This window comes from Tamandua tetradactyla, chromosome 14 (genome assembly GCF_023851605.1).
Source record: "Tamandua tetradactyla isolate mTamTet1 chromosome 14, mTamTet1.pri, whole genome shotgun sequence".
In the NCBI taxonomy this organism is placed as follows: Eukaryota; Metazoa; Chordata; class Mammalia; order Pilosa; family Myrmecophagidae; genus Tamandua; species Tamandua tetradactyla.
In genome coordinates this window covers 58,351,676-58,368,034 of record NC_135340.1, presented here as the reverse complement: position 1 = coordinate 58,368,034, position 16,359 = coordinate 58,351,676, and the positions used below count along the sequence as shown (strand labels likewise).

At 37.3% G+C, this 16,359-nt stretch overlaps 1 protein-coding gene and 2 pseudogenes across 3 annotated transcripts in view; 1 reads left to right on the top strand and 2 right to left on the bottom strand.

Moving 5' to 3' along the window:
- Window positions 1-16,359, top strand: part of FRMD5 (FERM domain containing 5) — a 334,153-nt gene that overhangs the window by 113,697 nt on the left and 204,097 nt on the right. The window lies entirely within an intron of this gene.
- LOC143656511 (signal transducing adapter molecule 1 pseudogene) lies at window positions 9,558-10,172 on the bottom strand (annotated as a pseudogene).
- On the bottom strand, window positions 10,522-11,129 carry LOC143656510 (signal transducing adapter molecule 1 pseudogene; annotated as a pseudogene).

The following is a 16,359-nucleotide window of genomic DNA, read 5'->3' as shown; positions in this document are numbered from 1 at the left end:
ACAAAAAGGAGAGCAAGACTGAGTATAAAACAACAAATACACAGTTACTATAACAAAAGTCAAACTAAAAGTTCCAGAACAGTTGAGGGAGAGATAACATTAAGTTGGGGGAAAAGAAAGGTCAGCAAAAGATTTTATGAAAAAGGTTTCACTTGAGACAAGTTGAGATAGAGGGAGAGAGAGGATTTAGATACAGGAGTCAGAATAAATAGGAGTATGGCTGTAGCAAAATTCAGGGTGTGCAAAAGCCATTTTACTAGAACAGAAGGCAAGGGTGTGGTAGGAAATGAACTGGGAAGGGACATTTAGCTCATATCCTCTGACAGGCAGAGTGAGGAGATTACATTTAATCCGTTAGCAATGGAAAGCCATTCATGGATTTTGGATAGGAGAATTATGTCATTAGAATGTAAATGTGAGGGCAAAAACTGTGTGTCTAGTTCTTTGAAGCTTTAGCATCTAAAGTAGTATCTGTCATAAAGAGTGTACTTAAGAAATATTTGTTACTCCACAAATGATTAGAATTATATTTTAGCAACTATAATCTAGCAGTGCCATATATAAGGAGTTATAAAAGACCAGAAGCTATGAGACGAATTTGGAGGCTAATACAGTATCTTGGGTGAGAATTAATGTTAACGTCTCAGCTAGAACAGGGAGGATAGAGAATGACTTGTGTGACACTGTGGAATTAGAATCTGAGGGATATGACAGCAACAGGAGAGGAAAGAGACCCTTTCAATCAAGGGACTACACTCCTCAAAGAGATTGAGAATCAAAAGAAACCTACAATTTATGAGAGGAAAATATGAAATCTTCATCTGCCTTTTAAATGAAAAGTTGGCCAGTATTAAACCTAAATCAATCAGAAATGATTTTTAAAAATACATACTTCAAATTTTGGTGGCACTTTGTCTAATTTAACTTGTTGGTCAATTTATTGGGACACCATGATTCATGGAATCTTGAATAGGGAATGAGATCTTGTTGGTGTATACAGGTTAGTGTGATGCCCTGATGCATCCTAGAGTAATTTGGGCAGAGAATGGAAAAGTATTTGCAAAGTCCCCTTGGGGAAATGGGGAAAAAGGAGGAAATATTCAACTTTCCCATTTGGAGAATTCCTGATATTCTCACAACTAGTGGGGCTAATCAATTTTGTAGGCTGAGTCCTTGATCTTGGGGTTTGCCCCTATGAAACTCATTCCTGCAAAGGAGAAGCTAAACCTATTTATGATTATGCCTAAGTGTCAGCCCAGAGAACCTCTTTTGTATAAATCTCCCTGGCATAACTCTGGGGGCTGAGCATCAATGGGATTGAAAAAGACTTCTTGACCAAAAGAGGGAAGAGAGAAATGAAACAAAATAAAGTTCAGTGGCTGAGAGATTTCAAACAGAGTCGAGAAATTATCCTGGAGGTTATTCTTATGTATTATATAGATATCCCTTTTTAGTTTATGGTATGTTGGAGTGGCTAGAGGGAAGTACCTGAAACTGTTGAACTGTATTCCGGTAGCCTTGATTCTTGAAGACGATTGTATAACTAGATAGCTTTTACAATGTGACTGTGTAATTGTGAAAACTTTGTGTCTGATGCTCCACTTATCCAGGTTATTGACAGATGAGTGAAAAATTAAGGACAAAAATCAATGAATAGTGGGGAGGATAAGGGTTGAAAAAACTGAGTAGATTGCAATACTAGTGGTCAATGAGAGGGGAGGGGTAGGGGGTATGAGATGTATGGTTTTTTTCTTTTGTCTTTTTATTTCTTTTTCTGGAGTGATGCAAATGTTCTAAAAATGATCATTATGAATACACGACTATGTGATGATATTGTGAACCATTGGCTATACTTTGGATGAACTCTATGATGCATGAAGCTATCTCAATAAAAATTTAAAAAATAAAAGCAAAAAAATCACATACTTCAAAATCGACTTCTTTTCCATCCTTGTGTCATCATACAATAAGGTTCTCTGTTGATGCTCTGTGTGGGATGTCAGGCATGAGCTTTACCATAAGTACATGGGCAGTCTTTGTATGTTTTTCCTTCCTCTCCTGTGTTAGGAAGTCTAGGGAGTAAAAAGGGTAGAAGCTCAGGCAGCACAGAATTCTAAAAGAAAAGAAAAGAAAGTACCAAGAAAAAACCTTCCTGTGGGCTGTAGGAAATGTAGAGTTGGCACTGTCCAAGTTTTCTTTCTCATTAAAAAAAAAAGTGGTTTGTGGAAAAACCGAGTACTCAATGAAACAACCCCCAGTTTATAAGGATGTAGGTATATACCTTCTAAAGTTAATCTTCTAGAGCATAGCACTGTGGGGCTCTCTGTCACTGATTCCCATTTTCCCCATCACAAAATCTTGTTCTCATTAATGTGCTATGATTTACATTCTTCCAAATATTCCTGAGTTTAGAAAAGAAGAATTAAATTAGTCAGGAATGCATTCTTTGTGGACAATATCCTGGACATTCTGCTAGGTACTGGTGATAAGGAGACTTGTAAATTGTCCTTGAGAAATTTATAGTCCTGGTTGAGGAAACAGGCCATATCTATTGATCTATCTGTATATATACAAGAAAGCATATGCCAAGTGCCAAATCAGCCTGATTTCATAGTGTTTTGTTTTCATAAATGAATAAAAACCACCAGTCAGGTACACCGCACCACTTAAGTGGATTTAATTTATCATTTCCTTCTCCTCCGAAAAACACTTAAGGATTTCCTAAAGATCTCATTGAGAGAGAAAATTATGTTTGACAAATTAAAGAGAATACAATTATTAATAGCTTACAGTTACTATAAATTGATCTCAAATGCTTGGTACTTGAATAATAAAACAGGTTCAATGATTTATGTTGTAACTCCATTGCCAAGTGTTTCCATAGTTACAGTGCTCTTTGTGCCAGGTCCCCAAGGTGGTTGTGCTAGATATTCTCAAATTGCCCATTTTCTCAGATTGCATATTTGCAGTCTTTAGCAATAAAAGAATTTAGTAGTCATGATAAAGATTCGTCGTGATCTTTCAAAAAATTCAAAACATGAAAGGTAGAGTGATTAAAATATAGCAGTTTCTTTGGAAAAGCGTACAATAAGATTTAATTTAAACACACATGTTCAGGAGAAAATTGCAGCTATTCATCTGTCTGGTATTTCAGGGAAGGCTTTCATATCATTTTATCTTTGATAAAAAAGTATCTTGAGTTGGTCGTTGTGGCTAAATATTGCATATGCTGAAATATAGTTCCAAATCAAAATACAGAATTTGGCTATTATAGACTTAATTGAAAATGGAAACAGATAAGGGGCATCCAAAGTTAGCAATACTCACCCTAGTTACTTATTTTTATCATCTCACTTAATCCTCACATTAGCGGTAGCAATGACTTCATTTTACAGATGACCATGTTGAGGTTCTAAGAGATTAAATAACTTGCTTAATGCCTTGCAGTTCATAAGTGAAATCTAAAATTGAACCCTGATGTGTCTGATATTTATCTGTACCACAGATTTTCAGATTCCTGGCATCACCATGGTTTGTCTCTGGCCAGAACTCAGGAATAGCTGAGCTTAAAATGGGGACTGGAATAAGAGATCCCTAAGTCATGGATTTAGTTCAGTGGAGTGAGTGTTGGAGGTGAGCAGGCATGTGAGTGTGTGTGGATGTGCGTGCAAGTGCACATGGCCGGAGGGATGGTGTTGGAGGTCACTTTTATGCTCTTTCTTTAAGAAAGGGAAAAGGAATGGAGGAAAAAAGTTTATTAGACCCTTAGACCTAATCAGCTGCTTGCTCACCTGCCAGCCTTATAGGCACTTCTGATGTCTTGACCTCCCTCGCTGCGTTTCATCCTTGAATGAAATTCTTACTATTCCTTTCTTCTCAATTCCTTTACTTCTTCTTGCTCCATCTCCAGAAATTCACCCAAATAAAATGTTGTCTGTTAGGAAGTGATCAGCTTTTTAAAGGACAAGCAAGCATGACTGATAATCTCCCAGAATCTGTGGTGCTATCAAGCAGTGGTCAGTTCCCATTATTATACTTATATTGCAAGGGTTCCTTCTTTCTTATTTTACATGTAAGAATGGATCCACAGAGAAATATTTAAAAGCATGTCTGTGGTTGTAGCATCAGTTGGTGTTATAGAATGAGAAAAGAGTAGGCAAAAACAAATGTGGAAGATACGGGTAGATCTGGAGAACCAGTGAATCACTGTCTCTTGTCCCACGCTGATAAAGTCTCTTTTATATCAGAAGGACAACTTTTTTTTCTCTCTCTCTAGAAACCTATCTCTATTTTTAATGTAAGTCTATGGAAAAATAGGTTTAATAAGAAATTTTATCAGTAATATCAACGATCCATTTATTTGTACATTAGGAATTCCTTGGGGAAGAAGGTATTTTGATTGGTTTAGGAGGAAATCACTACTGAGTGGTAGAGCTTTAATGGTTAAGGACGTAGGACACTGCAGTCAGACTGAACAAGATTTAGATCCTGCCTCTAGGAGGTCTAGCTGTGTAACTTCAGGCTCAGGTTCCTCCTTTGTAAAACGAAGACAGTCTTAGTTCTTGTCTCAGAATTATTATGACAGTTAAAGGAGATCATACACGTAAAGTACTTATCATAGTACCTGGCATGTGGAATACAAGGACTGTATTTCTACAGGAGGAGGATACTCCTAGCTGCTGGGGTCGCTTTCCCTCCTTCCTAACTCCAGTCCTCAGTATCTCTCTGGACACACAAGGTTTTGGGAAAAGGAAGAAGAGGAAAAGCTAAGAGGGATGACCTGGAATGATTGGCACCACTCAGCGGTGCACAAGTGGAATTAAAACTTGTGGAAGAGTCCAGGGATGTAAACCTCCCTAGCAACATGGGACAGAAATCCTAGAATGAGCTGGACTTGGCATCAAGGGATTGAGAAAACCTTCTTGACTGAAAGGGGGAAGAGAGAAATGAGACAAAATAAAGTGTCAGTGGCTGAGAGATTTCAAATAAATTCGAGAGGTTTTCCTGGAGGTTATTCTTATGCATTATATAGATATCCCCTTTTTAATTTATGGTGTATTAGAGAGGCTAGAGGGAAGTGCCTGGAACTGTAGAGCTGTGTTCCTGTAGTTATGTTTCTTGAAGATGATTGTATAATGATAGAGCTTTTGCAGTGTGACTGTGTGATTGTGAAAACCTTGTGTATGATGGTCCTTTTATCTATGGTATGGACAAATGAATAAAAAATATGGATAAGATTTCCTGGTCCCTGCCCATGGGAAAAAAAATATATATATATGGATAAGAAATAAATAATAGCGGGAACAAAGGTTAAAATAAACAAAGTAGATTGAAATGTTAGTGGTCAATGAGAGGGAGGGGTAAGGAGTATGGCATGTATGAGTTTTTTCTTTTTTCTTTCTTTTGCTAGAGTGATGCAAATGTTCAAAAAAATGATCATGGTGATGAATACACAAGTATGTGATGATATTGTCAGCCACTGATTGTAACCATGTCAAGAATGTTTGTATGTCAAGAAAAAAAAATCTTGTGGGAGAAAAATCAGGAAATCATTTTTCTTTTTTAAGGCCGGATGTTGAGCCAAAAAGACTTAAGTGAGGAGATATTATAATTATCCGGAAGCGGTCTTAACATTTTTAGATTCTTATCACATTTTGTATGATTCTAGTAATTAATATGAAATGTCCAGAGTTGACGAATCTATAAAGACAGAGATTAAATTAGTGGTTGCTTGAGCTGAAGCATGGGGGTTTGGAGGGAGAGGGAGTGATCCTCTTGGGTACAGGTTTCTTTTTGGGGTGATGAAAACACTCTAAAATTGGTTGTTGTGGTTGTACAACTCTGTTAATACATTAAAACTCATTGAATTGTACACTTTAATTAGGTAATTTGAGTGATATCTAAGTTATTATCTCAATAAACCTATAAAATTCTTTGATTTTTTTTTTGCATATCTCATCAGTAAGTTCTACTTGCTCTACCTGGCTTTAAACCTTGTGAGGGTGGGTATTAGGTTTTTATTGCTTTGTAACCTTCGCCATTGTTAAGGGAGTGGATGAAGTACACATAACATAGTCTGCCATTGTAAAAATTTTAAAATGTATGATTCGGTGGTGTTAAGTACAGTTACAATGTTGTCCAGCCATCACGACTATCAAGTTCCAGAATGTTTTCATCACCCAAAAGAAAACCCCATACCTATTAAGCAGTCATTCCCCAGTACTTCTTTCTCCCAGTCCCTGGCAACCACTAATCTGCTTTCTGACTCTTTATGGCTTTGCCTATTTTGGATATTTCTATAAATGGAATCATACAACATGTGACCTTTTGTGTCTGGCTCTTTTAACTTAGAAATATATTTTCCAGGTTCATCCATGTTGTAACATGTAACAGTACTTCATTCCTTTTAAAAAAAAACTGTATTATTCTTTTCTGTGTGTCTCCCTACATATGTGTATTTCTTTATACGTATGCACAGAGAGAGAGAGAGGCAGATACGTGATATGTATAGCATAGAGAATTTTGTTCAATTTTTTTTTGTTTGTTTTGGTGCATAGGTCAGGAATCGAACCCGGGTCCCCACATGGCAGGCAAGAATTCTACCACTGAGCTACCCATATACCCCTATTTCATTGCTTTTTATAGCTGAATAATATTCTGATGTATGAATTGTATCATATGGGTTGTCTATCGTGAATAGAGCTGCTATGAATATTGTGAACACGTGTTTGTCTGAACTCTTTTGGGCATATACCTAAGAGTTGAATTGCTGTAGCGTATGTTAATTCTATATTTAACTTATTGTGGAATCACCAATATCCCTTTTCTTTTTGTATTTTTATTGACAGATCTTCACACACATACATTCCCTTCATGGTATACAATCAGTGGCTCACAATATCACTAGTTATATATTCATCTCCATGATCGTTTTTAGAACATTTGTATCACTCCAGAAAAAGAAAGAGAAAAAAGAAAAAGCTCATACCTCCCCTACCCCTTATCCCTCCCTCTCATTAACCACTAGTATTTCAATCTACCTAATTTATTTTACCTCTTATCCTGCCTGTGGTAGTTGGGTTCAGGTGTCAACTTGTCTAGGTGAAGATGTCTAGTTCTACTGCTGTGGACATGAGCCAATGGCATGTGAACCTGATCTGTTGCTGATTACATCTGCAGTCAGGCGTGCCTGCTGCAATGAATGATGCTTGATTTAATTGGCTGGATGCTTAAATGAGAGAGCTCAATGTAGCATAGCAAAAGCAGCTCAGCATACCTCATCTCAGCACTTGCAGCTCAGCCCAAGCCTTTGGAGATGCAGAAAGAAATCACCCAGGGGAAAGTTGTTGGAACCCAGAGGCCTGGAGAGAAGGCCAGCAGAGATTGCCCTGTGCCTTCCCACATTAAAAGGAATTTCAGTCGAAAGTTAGCTGTCTTTCCTCTGAACTATATATTAACTAAATAAATCCCCTTTTATTGAAAGCTAATCCATTTCTGGTGTGTTGCATTCCAGCAGGTAGCAAACTAGAACACCATCTATTATTTATTTATTTATATCCATTTTTTACTCATCTGTCCACACCCTGGCAATATCCCTTTGTTAATATTATACATATTGTATAAAAGATACAGATATTATTACTTGCATTGCAATTAAACTACTCCCTTTCTATCATCACTAGAGCTAATTGGTCAGCAGTCCATCTCAGTTATACTTTCTAAATAGTTCCTGAATATGACCCCTTCTCTCAACTTCCACCTAAACCATCATTAGATTCTTAGTATAACTTACCTAACCAATTGCTGATTGTGTGTCATTGGGCAAACCATCTAACTTCTCTGTGTCTCAGTTTCATTATTGATAAAATGGGGGGTTATTTCTACATAGGATTGTTATGGTAATTAAGTGAGATAATACATGTAAAGCCCTTAGCTTTGTGCTGGAACATAAGGGCCCACTAAATGGTAACTATCACTAATAATCTTCTAACCTGTCTCTTTCTTTCTCTCAGGTTTAGTTTCTTCAAATCCATTAGCCATACTGCTGCCAGAATAATCTCTCTAAAATGCAAATTTGATCATGTCATTTTCCCTACTTTGTATCCTCTTATGACTCACTACGCCTTTCAAGATAAAGCCCAGACTCCTTAGCTCTGCGTGATGCAAGACTCATTCATTATTTGATCTCTCCAATCCTGTGTGGCACCTTACTTATCAACACCAATGTTCACACCACCACTCCATCCTCCTCCCAGAATTGCCATAGCGTGGGGTCATATGCTTAATCTTCTGTTTTTTACTTACATTTTCTGTTCTAGCTTCTGAGGAAGTTCCCTTATTTTCTTGAGAACTTACCTATGTTTCTAAAAGGATAGCTGTGGTATTTTATTCTGAATTTCTTTGTATTTTGCTGGGGGAGGATTTTCAGGTTATCTGGTCTACCATGTTGCCAAAAATAGAAAATACGTTTTATATTTCTAGTCTCATCTCCTGCTCTTCCCCTTTGCCTCTCTTACAAGAGTCCTCTAGAGCTAGAACTGGATTCAATTTATTTTTATATTCTTAGGGTCTGAGGCCTAGAAGTTATATAATATCTGTTGAATTATGAATTCAGGCCACAATATTTATTTAGATTGAAAAGTTGTTCACTTCTAAAAAATTCACAACTCACTAATGACTGCAGTCGTTAAATAAGAATCTATGTAAATGTCAGCTGCAGAGTGAAGTTTGTGCATATGGGAATATTTCCTGGTGCCATATTAGATTTCCAGAGTAAATCCCTTTGTGCTTTGATTAAAAACCTCTATGTGTCCCAGTCCCTGGATATGGTTTACACATGCTGCTTCCCCAGATTGTGTAGTCACAATTTTTTAGCAGAATTATGAATGTAGTTTCCCAAGGGAACGATGGCCTCTGAGATTTTAAGTTTTGTTTTGTTTTTCAGTGAAAGGAAGCTTCATTTATGTGAAACCAAGACAGGAACAACATAGTGCCTTCATGTCAATATGCTACAACTTGATCATCTTATAGTTTAGAAGGATAGTGTAGTTATCATAAATCTACACAAAATCTTATGGAACATGGTAGTTCATGATTAAAATAAAATTGTAATGTAAATTAATTTAAGTGTTGAATAAATTCACGATTGCCATCCTGATGCACAATGGCCTAAGAAGTAACACAGAAGAATGTGCATAATATTTGCCACAACCATGTTTGTAAGTTTGACTTTTTACAGACCAGGTAATTTGACGAAACCAATAATCTGGTATCAATTTTTTCATATAATGAAAGGGTAGAATTAAATTAAGTAGTTTCATTCTTCATGGGGAGTAGGGGGCTTCTAAAAGTCAGTTCAAATTGAATAGAGTTCTACCGTCTTCAACATTTGAACTTGTTGACCAAGGTAGATTCCCATAAGCTGGGGATAAATCCGTCTTGAGACAGGGCAGGTTATCTGCATGCTGTGAACTGCCTTTAGCACACACCCACCTGAGAGAGACCTCTGAGCCCTACAAAAGAGTCTTCTGTGGATGCAGTTGCTGCGATGGCAGTGGCTACTGGCTGACTGTGGACTCAGGCAGCATGGAGGGTGACAGGACATAGTCTGGCAGCTGGGACATACTGGTCCCTGTGTTCTGGTATACAGTAAGGGCCAGGGCAATGGCAGCAGCAGCAGAAGGACTGTATGCTGCAGCTTGGCCAGGATATGTGTTTCCTTGAACAGAACTGGCCGCCGTGTTAGGGTAAGGAACCCGGACCTGCTAACTGGGAAGGGCCTGTTTTGTAGATGGAGGCCCAGCTCCTTCGCCTAAAGCAGGGAGCTGCTTGAGGGGGGTGGGTGGGCTTTAGCTCTGGAGACGGCTCATCTGGGTGTTGCCTGCCACTAACAAGTACCACTTGGAGAGGCCTTGGGTACACTTGAGAACGAGAAACACCAGGTGACTGCATATAATACTGCAGATTCTGTAATTTTGCATATATCGAATACATGGGTTCTTCATTCATTACTTTAGTGTACAATGAAAGTGCCTCCATCACTTTCACATTAAGCTCTGAGAGTTCTGAATGTTTTCTATCAATATCTTCCAACTTCTCATCAATGAAGGTCCCATCTGGTGACACATTGCTTCAGGCTGCTAGTCAATGCTAGAGTCTGAACTTTGCAACATCTCTAGCAACTGGTCATTTTTTTCCCCTTCTATTTCTCCATTTCATTTATTAAGTTGTTTTACAAATGTTTATTCAGCACATTTTATGGGCTACAGCACTGTGTTGGCCATTGGGGATACAGAAGAAACAGTAACAAAAACTCAAAGTCCTTGACTTAATCTCAATCATAAATGCACCCCTTGAACTTTATGGGGAAAAAAAAGTCATTCCCATTAGAACTTCACATTGTCTACTTCAGAATGGATCTTGTGATTTATTTCTGAATGTTGAGTCTCTTCTTATCAGTAATTAGGAAAGAGCATACCGTTTGGAGGGATCTGATGTAATAATACTTGCTGAGTATCTCATCTAAGAAATGAAATCTTGGAGAAGCAATGGCAACTGATCCATTTTATCTTCATCAATAAAGGCTGGTTCGGGCTTGAGTGTTTCTACGTGAACATTGTCACTGAATTGTACTTTCTTCCCCATTTTAACATTTCTGGTTCAGCAGTGAGATCTGCTGTCACAAAATTAGAGGGAAATAGCTCCAGGCCTTGATGGATTTCACCTGTTCACTAGTTGAGGTCACTGTCAATTAAGAACTGGAATAATTTCTCCAGCTTTAAGAGTAAGTTCATTATCTTCAGCAGCTTCAAAGTCATATATAGTACGAACTTTTCTGCCTTCATGTTGGTGATTAATTAAGAAATTGGATATGTTTAGATACTAACTGGGAGGTAGAGTTGGCTGTTCTCTGTTCCTTCAGGGATAACTCAATGGCTTTTGCTAAATGGTCTTCTTCCTTATTATTAGCCGCTGTGCCAGGTCTTCGGCTGCCAGAGCTGGGCTTGCTTTGGCTTGTTCTACAGCCTGAGAGCCGACAGTGGGAAAGGGGACTCCTTGCTCCTTAAGGGCCTTCATCATTGCTGCCACAGCTGTGGGTCATTCTTAAATCCATCTGTCCATTCAACCATAAGAGCTTTTCATTTTTCACATACTTTAGGATGACCTTATTTAAGTCGTTGCTTGCTATACTAGCAGAATCTCTTAAACATACTTCTAAATGAAAAATTTGCATTTTTGATTTTTGATACACAACACTCCTAGAAACTGCAGTTTACGTAGCACTGTGAGGATCTTTATGGTTGACCCTTCTCGTAATGGACCTAAGACAATTTTTAGGTCCAGTGCAAGATTGATCGACTTTATCACAAATAAGGCCTCAGCCCTCAGCACTATTTATCCTGCTGGTTGCTTTCTACACCTCCTGATCAAATGGGTCTGAGGTGCAGAGCCAGCAGTATCTCTGCTGGTGGGTGGTGGGCGGGTGGGGCGCAGGAAGGCGGGCTCTGTGGGTGCGGACAGCGTACCCGCTCCCAAGCCGGCCGGCTGCTCCCAGAGCTCTTGGCCTTTGCCAGCAATGGCCACTGCTAGAATTTTATATCATAACTCAAAGAAGCTTTCTTTGAGTTGCTGTTAATTATTCACTAGAGATATAATTAAAATCTCTTATATTTCTATACTTTTTTTTTTTTCGAGTAAGCAAGTAGGAAATTTATTGAGAACACACATGAGAAGACATGCAGGCACTCCCAGAGACAAGAGGTGAGAAAAGCCAGAAGCCTATATTTGTTTTTTTTAAAAACAACTTTATTGAGAAAGAATAAAGAAAAATTTTAAATAAATACAAAATAACAACTTTATTGAGAGATAACTTTCATGCCATGCAAATCACCCATTTAAAGTATACAATTCATTGGCTTTTAGTATATTAAGTTATGCACCCACTACTACAATCAATTTTATAATATTTTTATCACCCCAAAAAGAAACCGTATACCCACTAGCCATCACTCCCCATTCCCCCAACTCCCCAGCCCTTGGCAACCATTGAGCTGCTTTTTTTTTTTGTATGCTGTATGGCGGGGGTCACATTTTGTTCTTTTTCCATGTGAACATCCCATTATCACAGCACCATTTGTTGAATTTTTGTTTGAGTTTTTTGCTTGTTTGTTTGGGGGGAAGTGCATGGGCTAGAAATCAAACCTGGGTTTCCTGCATGGCAGGCAAGAATTTTACCACTGAACTACCCTTGCACCCCCTAATCTGCTTTCTATCTCTCTAGGTTTGCCTATTCTGGACATTTCTTATAAATGGAATCATATGTGACCTTTTGTGTCTAGCTTCTTTAACTTTTGTCACGGGTTTCTTTCGCTTAGCTTAACATTTTCAAGATTTATGCACATTGTGGGATGTATCAGTATTTTCATTCCTTGTTATGGATGAATAATATTCCATTGTATATGAATATGCCACCTCTTGTTTATCCATTCATCAGTTTCTGGACATTTATATTTTCATTTCACTTTTTGTGACTAATATGATAATGCTGCTATGAACATTCATATACAAGTTTTCATATGGGTGTACGTTTTCATTTCTTTTAGGTATATAAGTGGAAATGGAGTTGCTGGGGTAACTATGTTTAATCTTTTGAGAAACTACCAGAGACTGTTTAATGTTTTTTAGCTTGAAAATAAAATTTTCATTTACTTATTTTAGAGAGTATTTAGAAGACATGTTCTCATCTCCATTTTAAAAATGAGTAAATTGGAGCACAGGAAATTAGAGTTGTTTGCATGAGACCACCCAGCTAATAAGAGGCTTATCTTCTTCTACAGTGGCCTTCTTTCCTCTGGGCTTCTCAATTGCCGTCTTCATCTAGAAACCAATGCAGGGTGGGGAAAGCATGACCAATAGCAGTACACTGAAAATGTTAAAAAATGTAAAGCTCATAAGTTAGTATGACCTAAGGGTGTGTTAATAAATGTGTGATGTTTGGAACAAGGGAGAATATATAGTCTTTCTATCCTTAGCACTTATCATCCCAGGGCTAGAATGTTATTTTATATCTGGGATGCTATACTTTAAAACAAAGAATAGTAGCTAATGAAAGACTTAAACACTATGATGTAGGAATAAAATCTAAAAGGTATTAGCCTGGAGAAGAGAGAAGACTTACAGGAATGTGATAGTTTCTTCTAGTATTGAAAGAGCTATCATATGGACCTTATAGAAAAAGATTTGAATTTGTGCTGTGTTACCCTAGATAAAAGAACTAGAAAGTTGCAAGGATATAGATTTATATCATCTTCTATATCTGAATTCATATCAAAAGAATTTCTGACAACTGGAGTTAGTTGAAAATGAAGTAGGTGGCCTTGGGAGTTCATTTAATTTTCTATCAACAATAATATAACAGAAACAAGATAACTGCTATTGGGAAATTCTGTAACAGTAATTCAGGCATCTTGTGGCCTGTATTAGATAATTCTGAAATCCTTTCCACCCATCAGTACCTGATTCTTTCAGAGAAAACAAAGGTGAGGGAAAGTAGTTATAGTCTATAAAACAGTGGCTATATATAATGTGAAAATGGGTGTCTTGTCATCCCCTTGAAATTTGGTAGAATTATTCTCTTGAAATTTGGTAACCGAATCATAAAGTTTTTGAGCAGTGAAGGACCTAATTCATCATTTTGTCTATATCCCCTCATTGTATAGATGGAGACACTAGGAACAGAGGTTATTCACCTTGCCCAAGGTCAAATAGCCAGCTAGTGACAGAATCTATTGTTTTAAGACAAATAAAGGAATTATTGCTTTAATAACTAGAAAATAGGAATAACTTACTAGATGGAAATATTAACAAATCTAAGACTAAGTTATAACTAGATCCTTAATATGTCATTAATGAAAGCTGGTTATGTTCAGTATGTCTTCCTAAACTTTTGAGGACAAGTTCAAAGAGCATGAATGCCAAGCTTTACCACAGAAACTTAGCTTGGAACCTCTGTGAGGGAGAAGATATTGAACTGAATGAACTATTGATTTGGCACAGTATGGCCTTTTAAACTGTGCTCTATATCTTTCTGTTTTTCCTCTCTTTGCTTTTATCATTGTTTTTGAATGTTCTTTTATTTTCAGGGTTTGGTCCCAGTGATGTTGTTTTATTCCAGATACTACCTTTATCTCAGTGTCTTGAATGTCTTACACAAACAACAAATGCATTAAACAGTAAAGCATTTAAGGCTTCTTTCACCGATAGCAGTGAATCGGTGAAACATTCAAGAACAAGAAAATATATCAGCAGGATAAAATCCTGGCCTGGGTTGAAGCTCGGCTAGGAGCATGTCTGCTACCACTGATGCCTTTCCAGGACCGTTGAGATGGCTGGGCTGGATATACATGTGCCAGGCTGTGCGTGAATAGCAATTCTGTCTCAAATTTAAGTACATAGAATTAAAATATTATTATGGTCGGTAACCATGTAAGACTGGCAAGAGCAAATGAAATCTAATTTTGATAACTGTCTTGAATATTTTAAGAGGAGTTTATCAAATAATTTTTTTTCCTTAAAATAGATGCCGCTTTGGGTACTCAGGGCCCCTTAATGATTTGCTTTTGCTCTTCTCTGTGGCATTGCAAGTCTTACTCTTCCCCATAGCATCATGAAGAGAGTATTAGGATATTTTGCCTATTTCCTGTTCTTTTTTTCACTGTTCTGTTATCACATGGAAAAATCTTGTGATATTTATATATGCCTGTTGAGGCCTAAAGGAAAAAAGAAGGGCCTTTTGGTAAGTCTTTCAAAGTATACAGTCAGAAACTGTTTGAGAAGTGGAAAGCCATTGAATTCTGAGCACTTTCAGTAAATCATTTACAAAGTATTTTCTACCACAAAATCCTGTGAAATTCAGCTTCATAATTGCACCACACTCCTTTGGTACCATTGTTGGAGTCAGAATCCACTTGGGAAAACACTACCTTAATTGCCAAATTTTATCTCTCCTTCTTTCAGTACACCTGCAAAGTGCTTATCATAATGGGAATTATACTTGTTCCAAGGAGAGGCTATCCTTGTGAATTAACCAATTAGCCAGTGTTCCATATCTTATCTCTCATTCCCAAGCCTTTGAAATTTTTTCCACCAAGTACTGACACTTATTTGTCAGCTTGTAAATTGAAATGTATGCATTTCTTTGCTTGACATCTCACCTCCGCATAATATGACCTTCAGCTATGCTTTTAAGAAGTGTTTATAAAATGTTTTGGTAAAAAGACATCTTCAGACTATTGTAGAAACTGATTTTTAAAAATAAATTTTAAAGAAACCTCCCATTTCATGGTATTTCTTGGCAAATGAAATAAGGTAGTCTTCAACAGAAATAAAAGAACACTGGAATGAGATTTGTACAAAGCATATTTCTGAAAAGTCAGCACATTTCACTGTCAACTATGGCGAAATCACCAGAGATAAAACACTGGTCCCTCCAGGGAGGGGGGCAGATTGCTTTGTAGCAAGAACCCTGGCTAAGCTAGCATCTTTCGGTATTTTGGGGTGGAAGGTATCTTAGCACCAGAAAAATCACCTGAGAATGCCTTTTAAAAATGCATTTGTTTGGTTTTACCAGCACAGACTTATTCTTGATTTGTGGATAGAGTCTATTTGAAGACAGGAGATTTGCTGCAACCTTTGAATTCACTTTTCCTTTCTCTGATCTGATGTGACCTCATTAAGGAAGGGAGCCTGTGACTTTGTTTTATAGAATTGACTTGAGTCAGAAAACGAAAATTTTGGGGTGAAACTTTGAATAATCTTAAGAATGACCATTTGTAAAAATAAATTGTGGTATTGTTTCCCAAGTATCAAGAAAATTAAAGAATCCATGAGAAAAGCCGGTTTCAGGGTAATTTTGAAGCCTTATTGCCATTTCTTAGATTATGATAGGGCTTTGGATATTGATGTAGATGTTTTGAGTTCACATTCCCTACTCATTGTCTTCTGAGGCTGTCTGTGAGCAGCAGGTGGACCAGACTGAGGCCCAGATGACCCATTAATTTTGACCATTTTCATTATTAGAAACTTTCACTAGTTGCATGGCAATTCACAGCTGCTGCAAAGATGGCAAAATTAATTGAATTTTATGCCTTATAAGCCAATCACTTCTGGCACAAACACACATACAGAGCGTCACTTCAGAATTTTATTGGGATAGGGGTATAAATTTCCTTGAATAATTTTTAAGTACATTTTAATAACTTTGTATTAATTCTCTGAGTTCCTAAGCTTGGAAAGAATCTCATAGTATTTCAGTAAATGTGAAATATATTATGAGTAAAGGGATGGTCTGTAGTTCATTTT